Source organism: Capsicum annuum, chromosome 1, assembly GCF_002878395.1.
Source record: "Capsicum annuum cultivar UCD-10X-F1 chromosome 1, UCD10Xv1.1, whole genome shotgun sequence".
Lineage (NCBI taxonomy): Eukaryota > Viridiplantae > Streptophyta > Magnoliopsida > Solanales > Solanaceae > Capsicum > Capsicum annuum.
In genome coordinates, this window is record NC_061111.1 from 67,811,042 (window position 1) to 67,829,014 (window position 17,973).

The 17,973-nt window shown below is 30.9% G+C and overlaps 1 pseudogene; it reads left to right on the forward strand.

Moving 5' to 3' along the window:
* Positions 1-538: 538 nt before the first annotated feature.
* Positions 539-11,335, forward strand: LOC107855062 (annotated as a pseudogene).
* Positions 11,336-17,973: the final 6,638 nt, after the last annotated feature.

Consider the following 17,973-nt stretch of genomic DNA (forward strand, 5'->3'; position numbering starts at 1 on the left):
TAGATTTTCAAATTATAATTAATAAGGTTATTAATAGGAGTATGGAACAAATAAAATAAAATGGAGGGATCGGAGTGTATAACAGTAGTATAAATCCTGTCCTTTTCCATGCACAAAGTTAAAAAGATCAGAGAGTTGAGTAAGAACTGATCATTCCAAATACTCCACACTGCATATCTTTTATGTTATCAGTTGTGCCTGATCAATATTGAAAATCCTCATATATATCTTGTAAGTGAACTTACCCAAATTTTAGCCATGCCCAACTTTTTTCTTCATGTGTTGGTCTAACAATTTTGTATCTAGAATCCACTGACAGATTAATCCAGATTTGTATCGTGTAAGAGTACTCATTTAAGTGAAAAAACTTCCTAGTAAGAATTTAAAACCCGAGGCCTCTAATGATATATTCATCCATCACATCCATCTGTGATTGTTATGCCCGAATTTTAGCTCTATTATAATTTACAGGAGTTCATTTCCTTCAGTACATTGCGATTTCTGCACTCATCACTCTACTTTGAGTCAGCTTGCTGCAATGTCACTGACATCTGTTCCAAGTACTATCACAAGGTTTTCAATGCCTCCAGAAGTAACGAAACAAAATAGAGAGGTAATTTTAAGCCTAAACTATTAGAGAACACTTTTATTAACTAATTATATGCATATTTTTATTTACTTAATTATATCTTCAACGTGTTCCTTCACATGCCAGCCTAATCCTTTTTTATGGATCAAGAACATGAAAAGTACATGTTAAAACTATTTTTGATTTTGACAATGAGTGGCGATGAGATTCAAACACAAGACTGCTACTTCATGTTAATGTGTGCGATCGTCTCATAAAAGAACATGCTAGAGTATTAGATAGAAAACACTTGTATTTAATTATACTCAACGCTGAGGCTTATAAAAGTAGAGCTAAATTTTTTTGTGTTGATCGTTAGGTTGTTCTTTCTGAGGAAATTGGCCGCGCCAGAATGCTGACATTAAATCGGCCTAATCATTTAAATTATATATCAGGGAAAGTGGTATGCAGCAGCTACAATTACTTATTCAAATGAAGAATATTTAGTTAAAATGGTTACCACATGTATGTTCACTTAAGTATAAATCTTTCTTCATTAGGCATGGATGCTCGGGCAATATTTTGAGAAATATGAGAAAGATGACAATGCAGAATTTGTAATCCTCAAGGTAAGCATTATCTGTTTTAATAATTCACTTATTCCCTTAATTGACTAGTTTAATACATTTCTTGAAATTCTCATTCATTTGACATAGGGAGCTGGTCGTACTTTCTCTGCTGGTGGAGACTTGGAATTTTTATATCATGGCCGGAACACAAGTAACTAGTTATTAATTTTCTCTTTATTTTTTTTTTGTTTTTCCCATTTCTTTCTATTTTAGAATTATTGAAGAATTACTACATGTTCACTTAAACTCATGAGTACATGTCTATTCTTTTAAGGGGATTATTGCCTTGATGCTGTTTATAGAGTGTATTGGCTTTGTTACCACATCCACACATACAAGAAACCACATATCGCTCTTGTCCACGGAATGTCAGTGGGTGGAGGTGCATCCTTGATGGTTCCCATGAAGTTCTCTGTCGTCACTGAGAAGGCAGTTAGTACCAATTTATGCTTGTCATATATAATCTAAGTTGCTCGGACTCGGGTGTGAGTGTCCGGGTACGGATCTAGAGGTCGGATTATTTGCCGTCTCAAGTTAAAGGTTTAAAATATTGATCTAGAGATGGATACGGGTGTGAGGATTCTGCGAAAAATAATTTAAATATCTAAAAATAGAGTTATAAACATAAATTCTGAGATATTATGTGGAATACTTGAGGAGAAAATATTGTTCAAGAAAAAAATCCTCAAAGGAGATTAAAAAAGAAAAATAATAACATAAAATTTTTTATGTACAACGTATTTTATTTTCTTCAATCACCTTAGCTTTTGTTTTGATTACAGAAATTTTTAAATGGCAAAATGACTTTCTGGACCATTATACTGTATCGGTTTTGTAAGTTGACACTTTTACTTACATATTTGTCATTTGGACCCTTTAACCCTTTAAAAAGCAACATTTTAAACACTTTTTCGATGAATGTGTTACACTTGCTCCACGTTAGCTGCCACATTTGTCACGTTATTTTTCACATCATTTTTATATATAAAAAATATTAAAAATTAAAATAAATAAATAAATAAACAAACACCCCCTTCTCTCTCTTTCCCTTTTTCTTTCTTTTTCTGCCTTTCCCCTTCTTTCCATCTCCATTTCTTCTTTCTTCTTCTTTTTCTTATTCTTCTTCCTCCCGTTCTCATTCTTCTTTTCCTTTATCATCTTCATCTTGTTATTTTCCTTGCTCTACGAAAAATTTAAAAAGTAAAGGTCGGAAAATTTAAGAAGTATGAAAAGAAAGATTTTTGTGATTTGGGTGATTCAAGAAACTTGAAATTCAACGTAAAGACTCAATTTTTATGTTTTTTTTGAATTTTTTGTGATTTGAGTAATTTGTGAAACTTGAAATTCAATGTAAAAATTCAATTTTTATACTTTCTTTGAAATTTTTGTGATTTGGGTAATTCAATTTTTTTTTTTTTTTTTAGAATGAACAACAACAACAATAATAACCACAGCAAAAACTTGACAAAAAAAAACAAAAAACAAAGCAAAGACCCTCTTCAGGGATTGCCCAGATCTGCTGTTCGAAGGGAGAGTGAGGAGTGAGTGCGCAAATGGAAGCGATACGAGGAAGGGGAAGGTAATGACTTATTTGAGTTCGAATGGAGAAGTGAAAAGGTGAACAGTAGAGGGTGATTGTACATTGTTGTTGGCATCAATGGAGGGGTTGAATTTTTTTGAGGGAAAATGGTGAAGTGGAGATGCTAAGGAAAATGAATATTTTGTACATTATTGTTGGTATCAAGTGGGGGAGTTGGGATGAGGCTAGGTGGGGTTGGGGTGTTGGGACGGGGCTGGGTAGGGTGGGGGGTGCTGTGAATGGGCTGGGATGGGCGGGGGATGTTGCGACGGGGCTGGGTGGGGTGGGGGAGTGGCTGGATTGGGGGAGGGGGTTGGGGTGACCTTTTTTTTATTTTGTATTTTTAAATGTATTATTTTTTTATTTTTTAAAATATTTTTAAATTAAAAAACTGAAAAAATTGTGTGCCACTATTTTTTTTTAAAAAAATTATTTTAATATAAAATTGGCCAATAATTGACCCCCACTCGCACCCCCAGGTTTGTGACTACACTCTCTTTGTCCTGGTCAGCATTTGAATGCCATATAGGCTCGGTCAATGGTCAAAGGATGCAAAATGTTGCTTTTTAATGGGTTAAAGGGTTCAGATGACAAACATGCAAGTAAAAGTATCCAACTTACAAAACCGACATAGTACAGAGGTCCAGAAGGTCATTTTGCCTTTTTATCCAAACTTTTCCCGTCAATTTTGATCAAAGTATTCAAAATCGGTTGACCAGATCTGATACGAATCCCACACCCACACCCATGTCGTTCGGATGCGGTATCGAAAATGAATAGTCCAGTAATTATATAATATAATTACTTTACAACTGAGTAATGAGACTGTATATACATCTTTTACATCTTTATGAGGCCACACATATATAACTTAATAAATTACTGTAACAAGTCTTATCATTTTCTGATTGATCGAACTTGTAGTTTTGTTCCACTCCTGAAACAAGTCTGGGGTTCCACCCAGACTGTGGATTCTCATATATGCTCTCCCGCCTTCCAGGCCGACTTGGTAAGCAAGTTAAATCATGTGGTTTTTCAAATTGATTGAGAATTTAAGAGAGAATCGGTGATATATATATATGTGATGTTGTTAAATGTATGTAGGGGAATTCTTGGGCTTAACAGGAGTGACACTAAGGGTAAAGAAATAGTTGCTGCTGGACTTGCCACTCATTTTGTTCCTTCACAGGTCACTCAGTTTCTCTACATTTTCCGTTTCTTCAGAAACTCCCTATAGTCCCTCAAAAACATAAGACAGTTTACAACGTTGGAAAACTACTATCGTAATTAGAATTAAATTTTGTAAGTTATAATGGTTGAGTTTACCAAGTTTTACAATATTGGATGCAAGTTATTGCTCTATATTTTAGGGTATCATATGTGGAGAGCTGCATATTTTTTCTAACTTGGGTATGTTGGCTAAAAAGTTACTTTCCAAACTCAACTAGAAATTTGGACAGAGATTTGAAATATTGGGCATATACCCATCAATTAGGACTCACTCTTACCTCACCCTTTTCTTATCTTTTATTATTAATCCAAAAGTGTATAATAATACAAAAAAAATCTCCTCCCTCAATAATCACTATTTAATTAATATCCTATTTATTTTATTTCAAAAAATAATTCCACCATTTATTACAAAATTATTCAGCTGGGCACATTTCGGTTTAAACCGAAAAAACCAACCGAACTAATTTTTTTTTAAAAATGATTTCACTTTTTCTATTTTCGGTCAATTTTGATTTTAATTTTTAAAAATTTTGTTAGCCTGTTTGGTTTTTGATTTTTCAATATCCTATTTATTTTATTAAAAAAATAATTCTACCACTTAATATAAGAAAATACCCAATTGGGCACATTTCGATTCGAATCGAAAAAAAATGATTGAGCGAACTTTTTTTTTCAAATTCAGTTTCGTTCTTTCTATTATTTTCATTGGTTTCGATTTTAATTTTTTTTAAATTTAGTTATTCGGTTCGATTTTTGATTTTTCATAATTTAAATTTGGTTGGAACTTAAAGTTTGTAACTTTTAACCTTTTAATGATCTTATGTTTGTGATAACATTGTTAAATTTTTCGTCTTATGTGATTTTGGAGCTTTAATTTTTAAATTTTAAATAGTTCTGTGAAATAGGTTTGTTTAATTATTATAATTTTTCTCCTTTTTAGATATTTGAAGCTTCAACTTTTAATAATTCTATGAAATGATTTATTGTATTTTTATAAAAAATTTCACTTTTGTGCATGATATATGAAAGCTCAATCATACAAATTGTGTTTATCCGATATGAATCACTGACATCCACATCAATACAGTTTAATATCACTTCTACCTAACAAATGTGAAATTAGGTTGATGGAAATTTGTTTTCTTCCTTTTTAATGTTAAATGTTGAAGCATGTGTTTATTTAAGAATGGTACTATTTTCTTCATTTTTCTGAGTTTAACTGAAATATAATACCTAATTGATTGAATGTTTGTAACATCATATACCAAAACTCATTTACCAAAAATTGATATAATTTTGAAAGCTCAGTTATGATATGTAGAGGAAAGACTCAATAATATAATGTCCAAATTGAATAATTGAACCAAAATTATAAAATCGAATTGAATCAAATTTATTTCAATTCAGCTATCATTTTCATTATTATCAAATCGAAAATCAAAAAAATTGAACCGAACTTTTTAAATCGAACCAACCTAATACCCAGTCTTAGTTATATTATGAATGGTAGAAAAAAATACATTACTTTTCATAAAGAATGATAGACTTGTGAAATTTTATTTGCTTGATATTGATGTTGAATTTGCACGACCAGTATACATTAAACATGATCATTTGTAATAGACAAGCGCTCCCATATTGTACAATACTTGTCTGTGGATAAATATATCCTAAAATTTTTAGACAATCTACAATCAACTAGGCGAATATACAGAGAATCACAAGAAAATAATTTAAAATGATAATAATTAAATAAATAAAATTAAATTATAAGAAATGAACTATATTTCAAACAATATAATGTCATTTATTACACCATATGGGAGTTCACATAAATAAAATTAGACCTTTGATTGTCCTTGTCTATTAATCAGTATATAATAGACCATAATCGAACATGGGGTATATGATTAAAAAAGACAATCATTAAATAAATTAAAAAAATGAATAGACAAACAACACTTCAAACATTGTAATACTGCTTATTACAATATATTATAGCCTACATAAATTGGTTAGGATGATCAAAATGACTTTTGAATGAACAATAGTGGTTTAAACCTTGTAAAATGGCTAAAAGGGATATTAATTAATCAAATAAAGAAAATGAATGAGTAAATGTCACTTCAAAGATTGTAATGCTACTTACTACAACAAATTATAGTCCACATAAATGGATTAGCATGATCAAAAAGGCTATTAGATCAATAATGATAATATATGTCACTTCCTTGTAACAATGTTATGCTTTGAGAACATCCTTATATCAATGTTATGGTTTCTAATATCATTGCTATCTGAAATCCCTTTTGATCAACCTAATCAATTTATGTGGACTATACTATATTGTAGTAAGTAGTATTACAATGTTTGAAGTGATGTTTATCCATTTATTTTTTTTAATTTATTTAATTATTATCCATGTTAGCCATTTTACAGGGCTTATACCATCATTGTTCATTCAAAAGCCATTTTGATCATTCTAATCAATTTATGTGGACTATATGTTGTAATAAGTAGTATTACAATGCTTAAAGTGTTGTTTATTCATTTATTTTTTTAATTTATGTATTATCTTTTTTAATCATATACCCTAATTCTCAATATACTCCCATGTTCGATTGCGGTACATTATATACTGATTAATGGATAAGGATAATTAAAGATCTAATTTTATTTTATTTATTTGTAAGTAGTGTATGTTTTTTAGCCATTTACTTGTAATTCTCAATATACCCTCATGATTGATTGCGGTATATGATATACTGATTCATGAATAAGGATAATTAATTGTCTAATTATTTTTCAATCTTTTATAAGTATGACCTATTTTTTTTAGCCTTTTACTTGTAATTCTCAATATACCATATAGGTTATTATCTAATATTATTAGACAGGTTGATTGAAAAGATTTGTACAAATACTTTCTCTTCGTTCACTTCAACTTATCAAATTTAATATTAAAAAGAGGATCATATTTACCCTTGTACTCTAAAGAAAATGTCATATTTGCCCTTCATAATACTTTTTGATTATATTTGTTCCTAACATCCAACTTTGGATTAATATTTTTTCTTAAGTTGTTAAGTGTCATTTCAATTCTTTTATTAGCTTACTTGGCATCTATATTGCGCCTACATGTCATTTAAACACACACACAAATATAAATTTATATAAATGATGTCCTAGTTCTTAGGGACATCATCATCTCCAACGGTTTCTTTCTTTCAAATTCTAAAAGAAGTCAACATTTTAAAATCGTACCCATTTTCTTGATTCTTGAAAATCAGAGACAATTGATGAGTGACACTCAATTCAAATATATGAGCTTCATTGTTCTCAATTATTGAATTTGGTGAAGATTTAGTTTAATTATTTGAGAAAGACTAAATTGTCCAATTGTTAAAATCCGTCATTTTATTGAATTTGGTGAATATTTTACTTACTTTGAGAAAGATCCATTTCCCAATTGTTAAAACTTTGAACGTTTGTTGAATTTGGTGAAGATTTTTGCTTAATTGAGAAAGACTCCCAGATGTCCAATTGTAAAAGTTTTGAACTTTTATTGAATTTGATGAAGATTTTTGCTTAATTGGGAAAAAGATCCAGATGTCCAATTGTTAGATTTATGACATTTTGTTGAATTTGAAAAAGTTTTTGCTTAATTAGAGAATTATCCATATGCCCAATTATTAAATTTCTGAAGTTTTATTGAATTTGGTGAAGATTTTGCTTAATTTGAGAAAGACTCAAATGTCATGACGCTTTTGACAGACTAATGAATATTGAAAATTCATATTGTTTACACTCAAATTAGCTTTGAATTGAGGTTTACTAATCAATTTGCCCATGTATGGATCCGTCATTATTGATCTTAACTTTTGGTGTTTGCTTTTGCATTCTTGCTCTTCCCGTGCAATCTCAGCAAAATGTAAATCCAAAATCAAAATCAGCTTCTCTGTAATCTAATAAATCTCCACCATGGCCTCCTCCACCGTTATCATCACTATCACAACGACCTTCTCTGTCACCATAGAATCGTCACCATGCTCCACCACCTTCATTCATGAAGCAAAAGAAGAAGATAAATTGAGGAAGATTTTGGTCATGGATTATCAAAAGGATATTTTAATGGTGTTTAGATTGTGATCAATATGGAGCTTAAACTTTCTGGAATAAGAGAGATCCAAATTTAAGAAGAGAGAGAAAGGGACTTGTGTTTATTTTGAGAACCAGTTAGTTGACTTAGGTAATTAAAAAGGGAATTTAAGGGACCTAGGTAGACTTTAGAAAAGACTTGACCCCACTATACCACACCCTTTTTCTTCCCAATCCTTAAAATTAAATTAAAAAAATTGTATCTTTTCTCCTAATTAAGTTTTGAGAGTAGTTGTTCTCCTAATTTCTCTACTAACTTAGCTTAACACTGTAAAATGTTTTACTTTCTTTTATTCTTGTTTGGAGTTTAAAAATTTACAAAAAAAAATGATAAATCTATATTTTTATAATGTCAGAAATTATTCCAATTGGAGAAGCGCTTACTGAGCATAAACAATGGTGACGAGGATGCTATTAGATCTGTCATAAATGAATTCTCCACAAATGTTCACATAGATGAAAGAAGTATCTTGAACAAGTAATGTATCATTTATATTATGATTTTGAACTGATGTTTTGAGGATATTAAGAGTCACACTCATGAATTTTTTGAATTTAATAACATGTAGGTTGTCCATAATCAATGACTGTTTCTCCGGGGAATCTATGGAGGAGATTATGGATTCATTTGTAAGAACTGATTATACTATAATCAAGGCTACTCCTTTGTTTCAATATATATATATATGTGTGTGATATTATTTAATTAATGTTTTGGAATATATTCAACTATTCGAATAACGACAATAACATACCCAGTTTATTTTATAAAGTGGAGTCTGAGGATGGTAAAATGTATGCAGTTCAAACCATTACCCTAGATGAAGTAGAGAAGTTGTTTTCGATAAACCCCGACTCAGGACAAATAATAGTATAACAAACAAAAAACATAAAAACAAACAACAAAATAAGATACCACACCACTATATAATAAAAGAGATAAGACACCCATAGTGTAATACTATATATAAACTATCTATTTGAAATCACAAACATTCCCAAAATACCATGAACAAGAAATTACAAGGCACATTTATTGTGGTAAAAACTTATGTGCACCCGGTGTAACACTGTGACTATAGACACAACTACAAACAAAAAACTTCTCCCTTCTAGTAAGGACACACTGCTATGCACTATCCCTCTACCCTAATCTGCATCCTCCACACCTTTCTATGAAGAGTCATGTCCTCCGTAAGCTGTAAATATTTCATATCATGCATAATCATATCTCTCCAATATTTCGTCGGCCTATCTCTATCTCGCCTGAAACCATCCATAGCCAGTCTCTCATACCTCTATACTGGGCGTTTGTGCACCTCGTCATCACATGCCCAGACCATCTCAACCTCACTTCTTTCATCTTGTCTTCTACCAAAGAAACTCCCACCTTCTCTCAAATAATCTCATTTCTAGTTCTGTTTCTCCTAGTAAGTCCACAATCCATCTCAACATTCTCATCTCCGCCACCTTCAACTTTTAGATGTATGAGTTTTTAATTGACCAACATTCCACTCCATACGACATAGCCGATCCATTAAGATAATATTATTTTCATACTATTCTACCTAAGTCAACGAAAAGAATGAATTTGGAAATGAAAATGAAGAAGCAATTGTGAAGCCTGAAAGGAAAGAAGTCAAAAAACACCTCCACTAGTCGGTGAATTATTGTTTATTCAATACATGTAAAGACTTCACCTTCAAATATTCAACTCCGCCTTCAGCATGATAGTTAGACTGCTCAATTTGGATTGCATTAGAAATTCCTTCGAGTAAAAACATCCCAATTTGTTCAAGGATTTGTGAACCACCTGACTTTACAAATTTAAGTAACTAAAAGATATAATTAAAAACGTATACTTGATATTTCTCTTAGAGAACATGATTTGTAAATTAACTTTTGTTTACTTTAAATTTTAGGAAGCTAAGGCAGACAAAAAAGGAAATGATTGGATTGTGCCGGTGCTTAAGAATTTAAAGAAAGCATCTCCAACTGGATTAAAAATAACATTGAGATCGGTAATTAATCCTGATTCATACAAAAAATTTATGCATATCTGTTGAACAACAAAGAGAAAAAAATCTTACATTTTTTTCTAAATTATTTCCAGATACTAGAAGGAAGGACACAGACCCTATCTGAATGTTTGAGAAGAGAATTTAGAATTACTGTAAACACACTACGAAGCATATTATCTGATGATTTCTATGAGGTAATATTTTTAAAATAATTATCAAATATATTCACAAAGAGGTACACTTGATTTACGATTTCTCATTTTAAATCTAAATAGAGTTCATTGATTTATTTGTAAAGGGCATAAGGGCTACCATCATTGACAAGGATAAGTCTCCAAAGGTACACTCCTTTCCTTCTTCAATATGTTTATCTAAATACGAAATACTTATGTTTATCTAAACACACAATATTTGTCATATGGCATATCCTCTCCACTCCCGTGTTGGTAGTTTTATTAACCAAACAAGAATTTAGAATAAATATAAACTCATGGGGTTATTCGACTGGAAGTAACTGAAGAACGTTTTTCAATACTGAAAACTGATAATAAGTTGTTGATGCATTTTCTAAAAGCTATTGATAGAACACTTTCCTCCCTCCCTTTTTTAGTGGAACCCTTCAACCTTGGACAAAGTGTACGATGAACAACTTGACTTGATCTTCAAGCCATTTGAAGAACATAACTTGGAGCTTCAAATTCCAATACAAGAAGACGTATGCAGGTTCGAATAAATACATTTATCGGTTCCACTTTACACAACAATTTTGCATTATTGGAGAAGATTGTTAATTAAACCTTAAATCTTATATTTGATCTGATAATCAACAGGTGGGGAGGAAAATATGAGAACTCTAGATATTGTCTCAGAACCAATTGAAAATTAAAACGGCCTATCAATCAACAACTCTTAGAAGTGTTTTTGTGAGATTTGTCTTCTAATACTAGTAATAAACAGTCAAGTATATAGCCTTGATTCTGGTATACTCACCCAACACGCGTGCGTGTGTGCGTGTGTGTGCATATATATATATATATATATATGGTGGAGAAATATTCTTTTTTGGCACATGTAGCTGCAATATTATTTCAGATTTTGGTACATTACTCATACAGGATTGATGTATTCTTGGACTTCTCTTATATTACTTTAATTATCAACGTTAATCAATTGAAGTCTTGTTTTTATTAACTTCTCCCATTATTGCTAACAAAATGTCAAAAGAGTAACAAGAAAAATAAATCAAAATATATACATATATATATATATATATCGAAAGCCGAAAAAATTTATCCAGCAAAATAATTATGAAATTCAACTATTCACGAGATATGATTTCTTCCACCTCCTGTAAGTTTTGATGATAAAAAATTTGAGATAAATTTTAATTAAGATGAATAGTAATATTTTGTATATTATATTTCAACATTTGACGAAGTATTTGGAAGGATTAAAGACTTGTCATTCGAATCTAGAATCTCTTTCTTTTGGAACATATTCTCATTTCCATTCTCCCGTAACAACTATACTTTGGAAATTGGTGAGTCCCACTTGCTTTTGGGGTGCATCTTTTATTCCAACTTTGTAATTTTCCTTAGAGGTATGTTCGGGGCCATGTTCCAGAATATACTAATCATTTATGATATGTTAAAGGCTTCATAGATTTAGACGAGTCTAGGTGTTCAATGATGTAAACAACGGAAAAATCTTTCTATTTGTTGGACACTTTTATTTTTTACTTGATGGGAGTTTATAAATGGAATTTCTTCTAAAGATGTTGAAGTGCTCAATCCTATTCCGCATGTGTCTCAAGTATCATGTCATGCTAGTGGTTTGCTCGGGTAGTTATGGCATCGATTGTTGATCACGTTTAGGCCCAGGTTCAGGGCATGAGAACTGGATTAGCCATCCCTTTGGTATTCCAAAACTAACCCCTAATGGACCTTCACATCAAAAAATTACCCTCCCTTAAGTCGGGAAGGATGCACAGCTTTACGTGCGGGTTCTCGGGAATGCATAACTTTCGTATGGTTCTTGAATTTATATTGAAAAAACTAGTAAATATATAAGAATTATTAGTTGGGAACCCACAAATAAAGTGTGTTACTGGTCTAATGGTAAAAATTATAAGTTAGGAACCCACAATTTTTAAATTTTAGATCCGTCTCTGCCTTAAGTTAGGTCTAAAATCTCCTAGTTTATTCAACAAAACCATGTATTAAATGACAAATAATCATAGGGTTGTCGAATTTAAATACAGAATGAGGATTTGAATAAGCCCAAAATGAAATATTTAACTAAGCCAGGTGCATTCTGACGTGACTGCCAAGTCCTCTTACGTGATCGGGAGTTATTACTGTTTTGTGGAAATTTTGACTTTTAAAGTCGCCACGTAATTTTTGAAAAAGAATTAAGAAAACCTTTATAAATTACTTTAAACGATCCAAAACGGAAAAATCGTTTAAGTTTTGAAATTCTAGGTAAGCGGTTCCTATTAATATTTTAGGAAGGTTTTTAAGGCACCTAAAATGTCTGCTAACTTGCGGTTATCCGGACTGTTTGAAAACTATCTTTGACTAACTTTGAAAAACAAAAAGTTGATTTTTTTGAAAAGAAAGTGATTTTAGGAAAAGATTTGTATAAAAAATAAATTTTGACGACTTAGCAGGAGATTTAAACAAGTCTAAGCAAATGAAAAGCAAAATAAGCACAGAAAAAGGGAAAGGGAGAAATTAGAAGATTTAAGCCGTTAGGCCTAAATCAATAAACCTGTCCTAAACTAATTTGGGCTTTCGGCCCATCATCACCTGTCCTAATCTATATTTCTGAGCCCTTTTTGGCCCACAATCTGCTTCACCTGTATTAGAATACAACCTTGGCTTCGAGGCCCCAAATAAATGAATAAATAAATGACTAAGTAAAAAAAAGACAATAATAAAAATTGAGATTTTTCAAGTCTCTTTGCGACCTCATCAATGGGTTTTGACCCATTTTCCTTCTTCATCTATCTTCTAGCACCCGCACGCCATGTAGTCGACCTTGAGTTTAAACTTTGAACTTGACTCGAAGAGGTGGACCTCATTGGCCCATTATGAAATGCAAGAGGAGAGGAGTCCATTTGGACTCGAGAAATTTTTTGCATGCAAAGAAAAGATAAAGAAATTAATATACGTTCAAGGCATAAAAGTAACATATTTCAAAGCAAAAGAAAATAGTAAGAACCAATTTTTGAATGACAATGATAAGCACACTTGCACACATATAACAAGAACGAGAGTCAACAGATAAAATGCAAAGCAAAGAGACCCACTTACATGCGTCATGATTTATGTTCATATTAAGAATGAATAAAGGTAAAATGAAGAAGGCCATATTCAATGAATTAATGCGAGAACAAACAACACAAGCTTGCGAAAGTAAAGGGATGAAGCAATAAGAAAAATAACCATAACTTCTAAAATTGAACAAATATAGACACTAATCCATCTAACAAAATAAAATAAAGGCTGATTTTTCAAGAAAGAGAATCCTTAAATTTCAATTAAGGCGACTTTAACAAAGATTCATACATCTAAATTACAACCAACATTTTAGGAAAAAATGTGTAACGACCTATGGTTTATCTTTCTAAGACATCGTTGATTCTGTTTTGACATTATGACTCAAATAGAGATACGAATCAAGTCTTTACATACACAAAGAACATGTATAACAATCCAAAGGGAGTAAGAAAATTAAAATAAAAGTTTAGCATATCTAAAAGTGAAATATCATTCAACAATCATACTATGCATGACTCGAGAATATCTAAATAATTCTATTTAGCCACAAAAATCTGAACTTTTTCATCATTTTGACAAATTAACAACATGCGTAAAAGAAAAAAAAAGAATAAACATCTTGGATGAAAAATAAAGCTAGTACTCATCTCTTATATGAGGATTTTAAAATCCATTAAAATAATTAGCAAACAAATGACAAATTCTTGACTTAATCAATTGCTATTTTTTTTAAGGCGAAACAATCAATATTAACTATTCTTTTCAACATAAAGGAAACAACTTTACATGCTAAAAACAAACATATTCACCAATAATGAGTTTAGACAAGATATGAGTACATCTTTTAAGCAAAGATTAAAACTTTATCTATAATAATCAAAGAATAAAAAAAGGATAAACAATTAATATTAACTATTCTTTTCAACATAAAGGAAACAACTTTACATGCTAAAAACAAATATATTCGTCAACAACGAATTTAAACAAAGCATAAGTACATCTTTTAAGCAAAGATTGAAACTTTATTTATAATAATCAAAAAATAAAATCAAAAAGACATTTACAATTATTGTTCGCTCATTTTTATACCATGAACATGAAATAACCATAATATTGATATCACAACGTCCTATGGCCTTCAGGGCTGTCTACAACAAACAATCCCAGCAAATAAAATTATAACTACGAACTACAAAGAAGAAATAGATGAAGAAGAAAATGATGATAAAACTAGAAAAGGAAAAGGTGTGTTTATCTTTTTTGGGGCATCAAAACGGGACTACAAGCTTTCTTCGGAGTCCTGATTACCACAGGAAAGCTTTCAACTCGAGAACTTCGATTAGGCACGAATTTCATGAAAAAGAAATTTATTTTACTAAAATAAAAACTCTTCTTTGCTCAAAGTTTTTTTTTTTCAACCTTGAGACTTTTTTTTCACTAAATTTTTTTTTAAATATTTGCTCAAAATCTTTTAAATTCTTTAAGACTTGTTTTTTCTACCAAAATAGTGGTAGTATTTATAGGAAAGTATAGGGATCCAATCTTTTCATCCACCAATATGGGAGAAAAAGCATTAAGGGGTGTTTTTTTTTGGAATTTTCAAAATTGAAGATAAATTGAGGTGGAAGATAATGTGGGGAAAAATTGTACAATGTAGTACAATTTTTAAATTTCAAAATTAGATTTGTAAAAAGAAAAAAAGGTTGGGGAGAATTGTACAATATAGTACAATTTTTTAATTTTAAAATTGGGAAAGAACAAAGTTAGGGGAAATAGTACAATATAGTGTAATTTGAAATTATTTTTTAGTAAAAATTGGATAGAAGTTATGAGAGTTTTTGGGAGTTTAGGATTTAAAATTTAGCCATATTTATTTAATTTTGACCAAATTAAAGATTAATTTACGGATTGCATTGCAATTATGGCCAATTTGATTTCAATTATGGTCAAATCTAATAGATTGACTAAATTAAATTAAAATTAAATACGAATTAATACTTCTTTTAATCCTGAGCTTCTTGATTTAATAAAATCAAATGTATATTTATCCAAATAAATTATTTTGATAATAAATTATATTAAAATCAAGATTTTAATCATTATATTTATTTTTAAAATAATTCTTAATTAAAATTCAATATTCCATAGAATAAATATTTAAGTAATCAAATTATATAATCTCGTATAATTGAACACGATAATATATAATCGCTACTTAAAATGAAAAAATCACGTACAAAAAATATTTAAATTTTTTTTATTTGGATGAAATAAATATTTTAATTTTATTAAAAATTGAGGAAACTCAGGATTAAATTTAGTCGTGGAGGACAAAAATTAGGTGTCAACAACTAATAGGTGAGGACCCTGCAAGATAGAGGTTCCTAAGATCTCAGGACCATCTACGTGAATGCAGTACATCCACGACGCGATCACGTCCCTTCACCACAAAACACTACCTGATCACTACACAGATGCCCACGATTGCGATGAACAAATATTTGTTGCTCTAGAAAAAAATAAAGTGCAATTGTTTTGAAATTTTTGTAATCGAACTCACTCAAACCCCTTGGATTGAAAATCAAACATATGTATCCAATGTCATGAATAAGTAGGAACCCTCAAATCATCAATTTGAGATTGCCTAAGCATATATTTGACTGTGGTCAACACTAATTCCTTGATAGTACTAGTTTGAATTAGGTAGTTTGAATCACTCCCGATCCCCTCAGATCAATCCAACCAAGTCTTAAATTATTATGCGGACCTATAGGAACTTCTAAATCCCGATTTTGACTCCATTAAATCCAAATGTTTAGTTTTTATTATTTTACTCTGAGACGCACTCGAGTTTCTTGGGACTACGTCACCCACACTTTTCGATGAAAAATTATAAAATAAACCCACAAGAAGTCTCAATTACAAGAAAATGATTCGAATACTTAAAGAAAATAGATGGGAAAATAGGTGGGTCCTTACAAAAATGATAGATGGAGTCCAATGCTCCATGTTAGCCAAATAACTAATTGTAGGATAATAAATTCCTACTATGAGGCACCATCATTAGATTTGTTGATATTCAAATCAAGATCTAAAATAAATTCATCAAGTGTAGTATGGATACAAAAGATAACCTTTATTAAGAAAGTAAGTATCATTGATCGACCTCGACAAGGTAGTGGCAAAGGTTTGCCTTTAGATACTTGATTTCAACGTGTTCCACTTATACAATCTTAATAGATAGGGAATGTGAATACATGAAATTATATGACCATATATGCAAATCATAGTTGTGATGGAATACATGTAATGCATACTCTTGACCATATATGTCTCGTAATCATAATTCCAACACTATATGCATATACTTCTTCTCCAGGAATGTCTAAAAACAGTGACACGCAGGGGAAATTATTTTGTACATATTTCAATACATAATAATATCCTATCGTGCAAATAGCATCCCCAAAAAATAATTTAGGAAAAATCTCATCACTCAAATAAAAAATAGATCCCATCTGGTAATAATATATAAATCATCATAGCTTGTAAGAATGGATTTCATAAGCACATAATTTTCATATGCATACATGTGGTATATGAATCGTATAAAAAATTTATCTATGAAACTCAATTATCTTAAAGTTCCTAAGATATCTGGAATGACATTCTAACATGAAAATCAATATTGCATGTATTGTCTCTATATCATTCAAAGCATGTTCATCGAATTAACTAATATAGAAGAATACACATAACAATAGAAGTACGACGATCATGACACCCGATATCCACATATGCGTTGATCACCTTAAATATACAATACTTTGTTACCCTCAACCTGTTTTATTAGTTACTTAGTTGTAACACCTCGGATTCTGAACTCCGAACGCTACATGGTGCTCATAATTTCGAAGGACCACATGCTAACCCTTGACTGATATCTGTAACTGAGCACTGAATAATACACTGTAAAAATATGAAAAACTGGCGGAAAACTTTCCATAAGGTTCAAAAACTGAAATACAATTAAAAAACTGAATACTAATACAACTATCTGAACATCTAGTCTGAAAGCCTCTAAACTGTCTGAACTATGGAGTTGATGGGACAATCTCCCAACTAACTCCATCTACTAAAATACTGAATCAGTAATATAATAAAATAATAGAACATCGTCGAATGATGAGGACTCACTGCTAACTACTGCTGCTGGCTAAATCTAGACTACTAGGGGTGCTCTGGAGCTCGAGCTTCTGAACCTATAGTATAAAACACCATAGTATAGAAAAGTATGCATCAGTACATGAGAATGTACTGGTATGCTAGATGAGGTAAGACTAAATCCAGGGGTTCATATGCATGAACAATACTAACTAAATAATCTGAGTATACTGAATGAGGATACATGCATGAATGCACAAACTATAACTGAAATCATAGAAACACTGAATACTGAATTCTAATAACTAAATTTATGATAACTGAGGCTACTGATACTGAT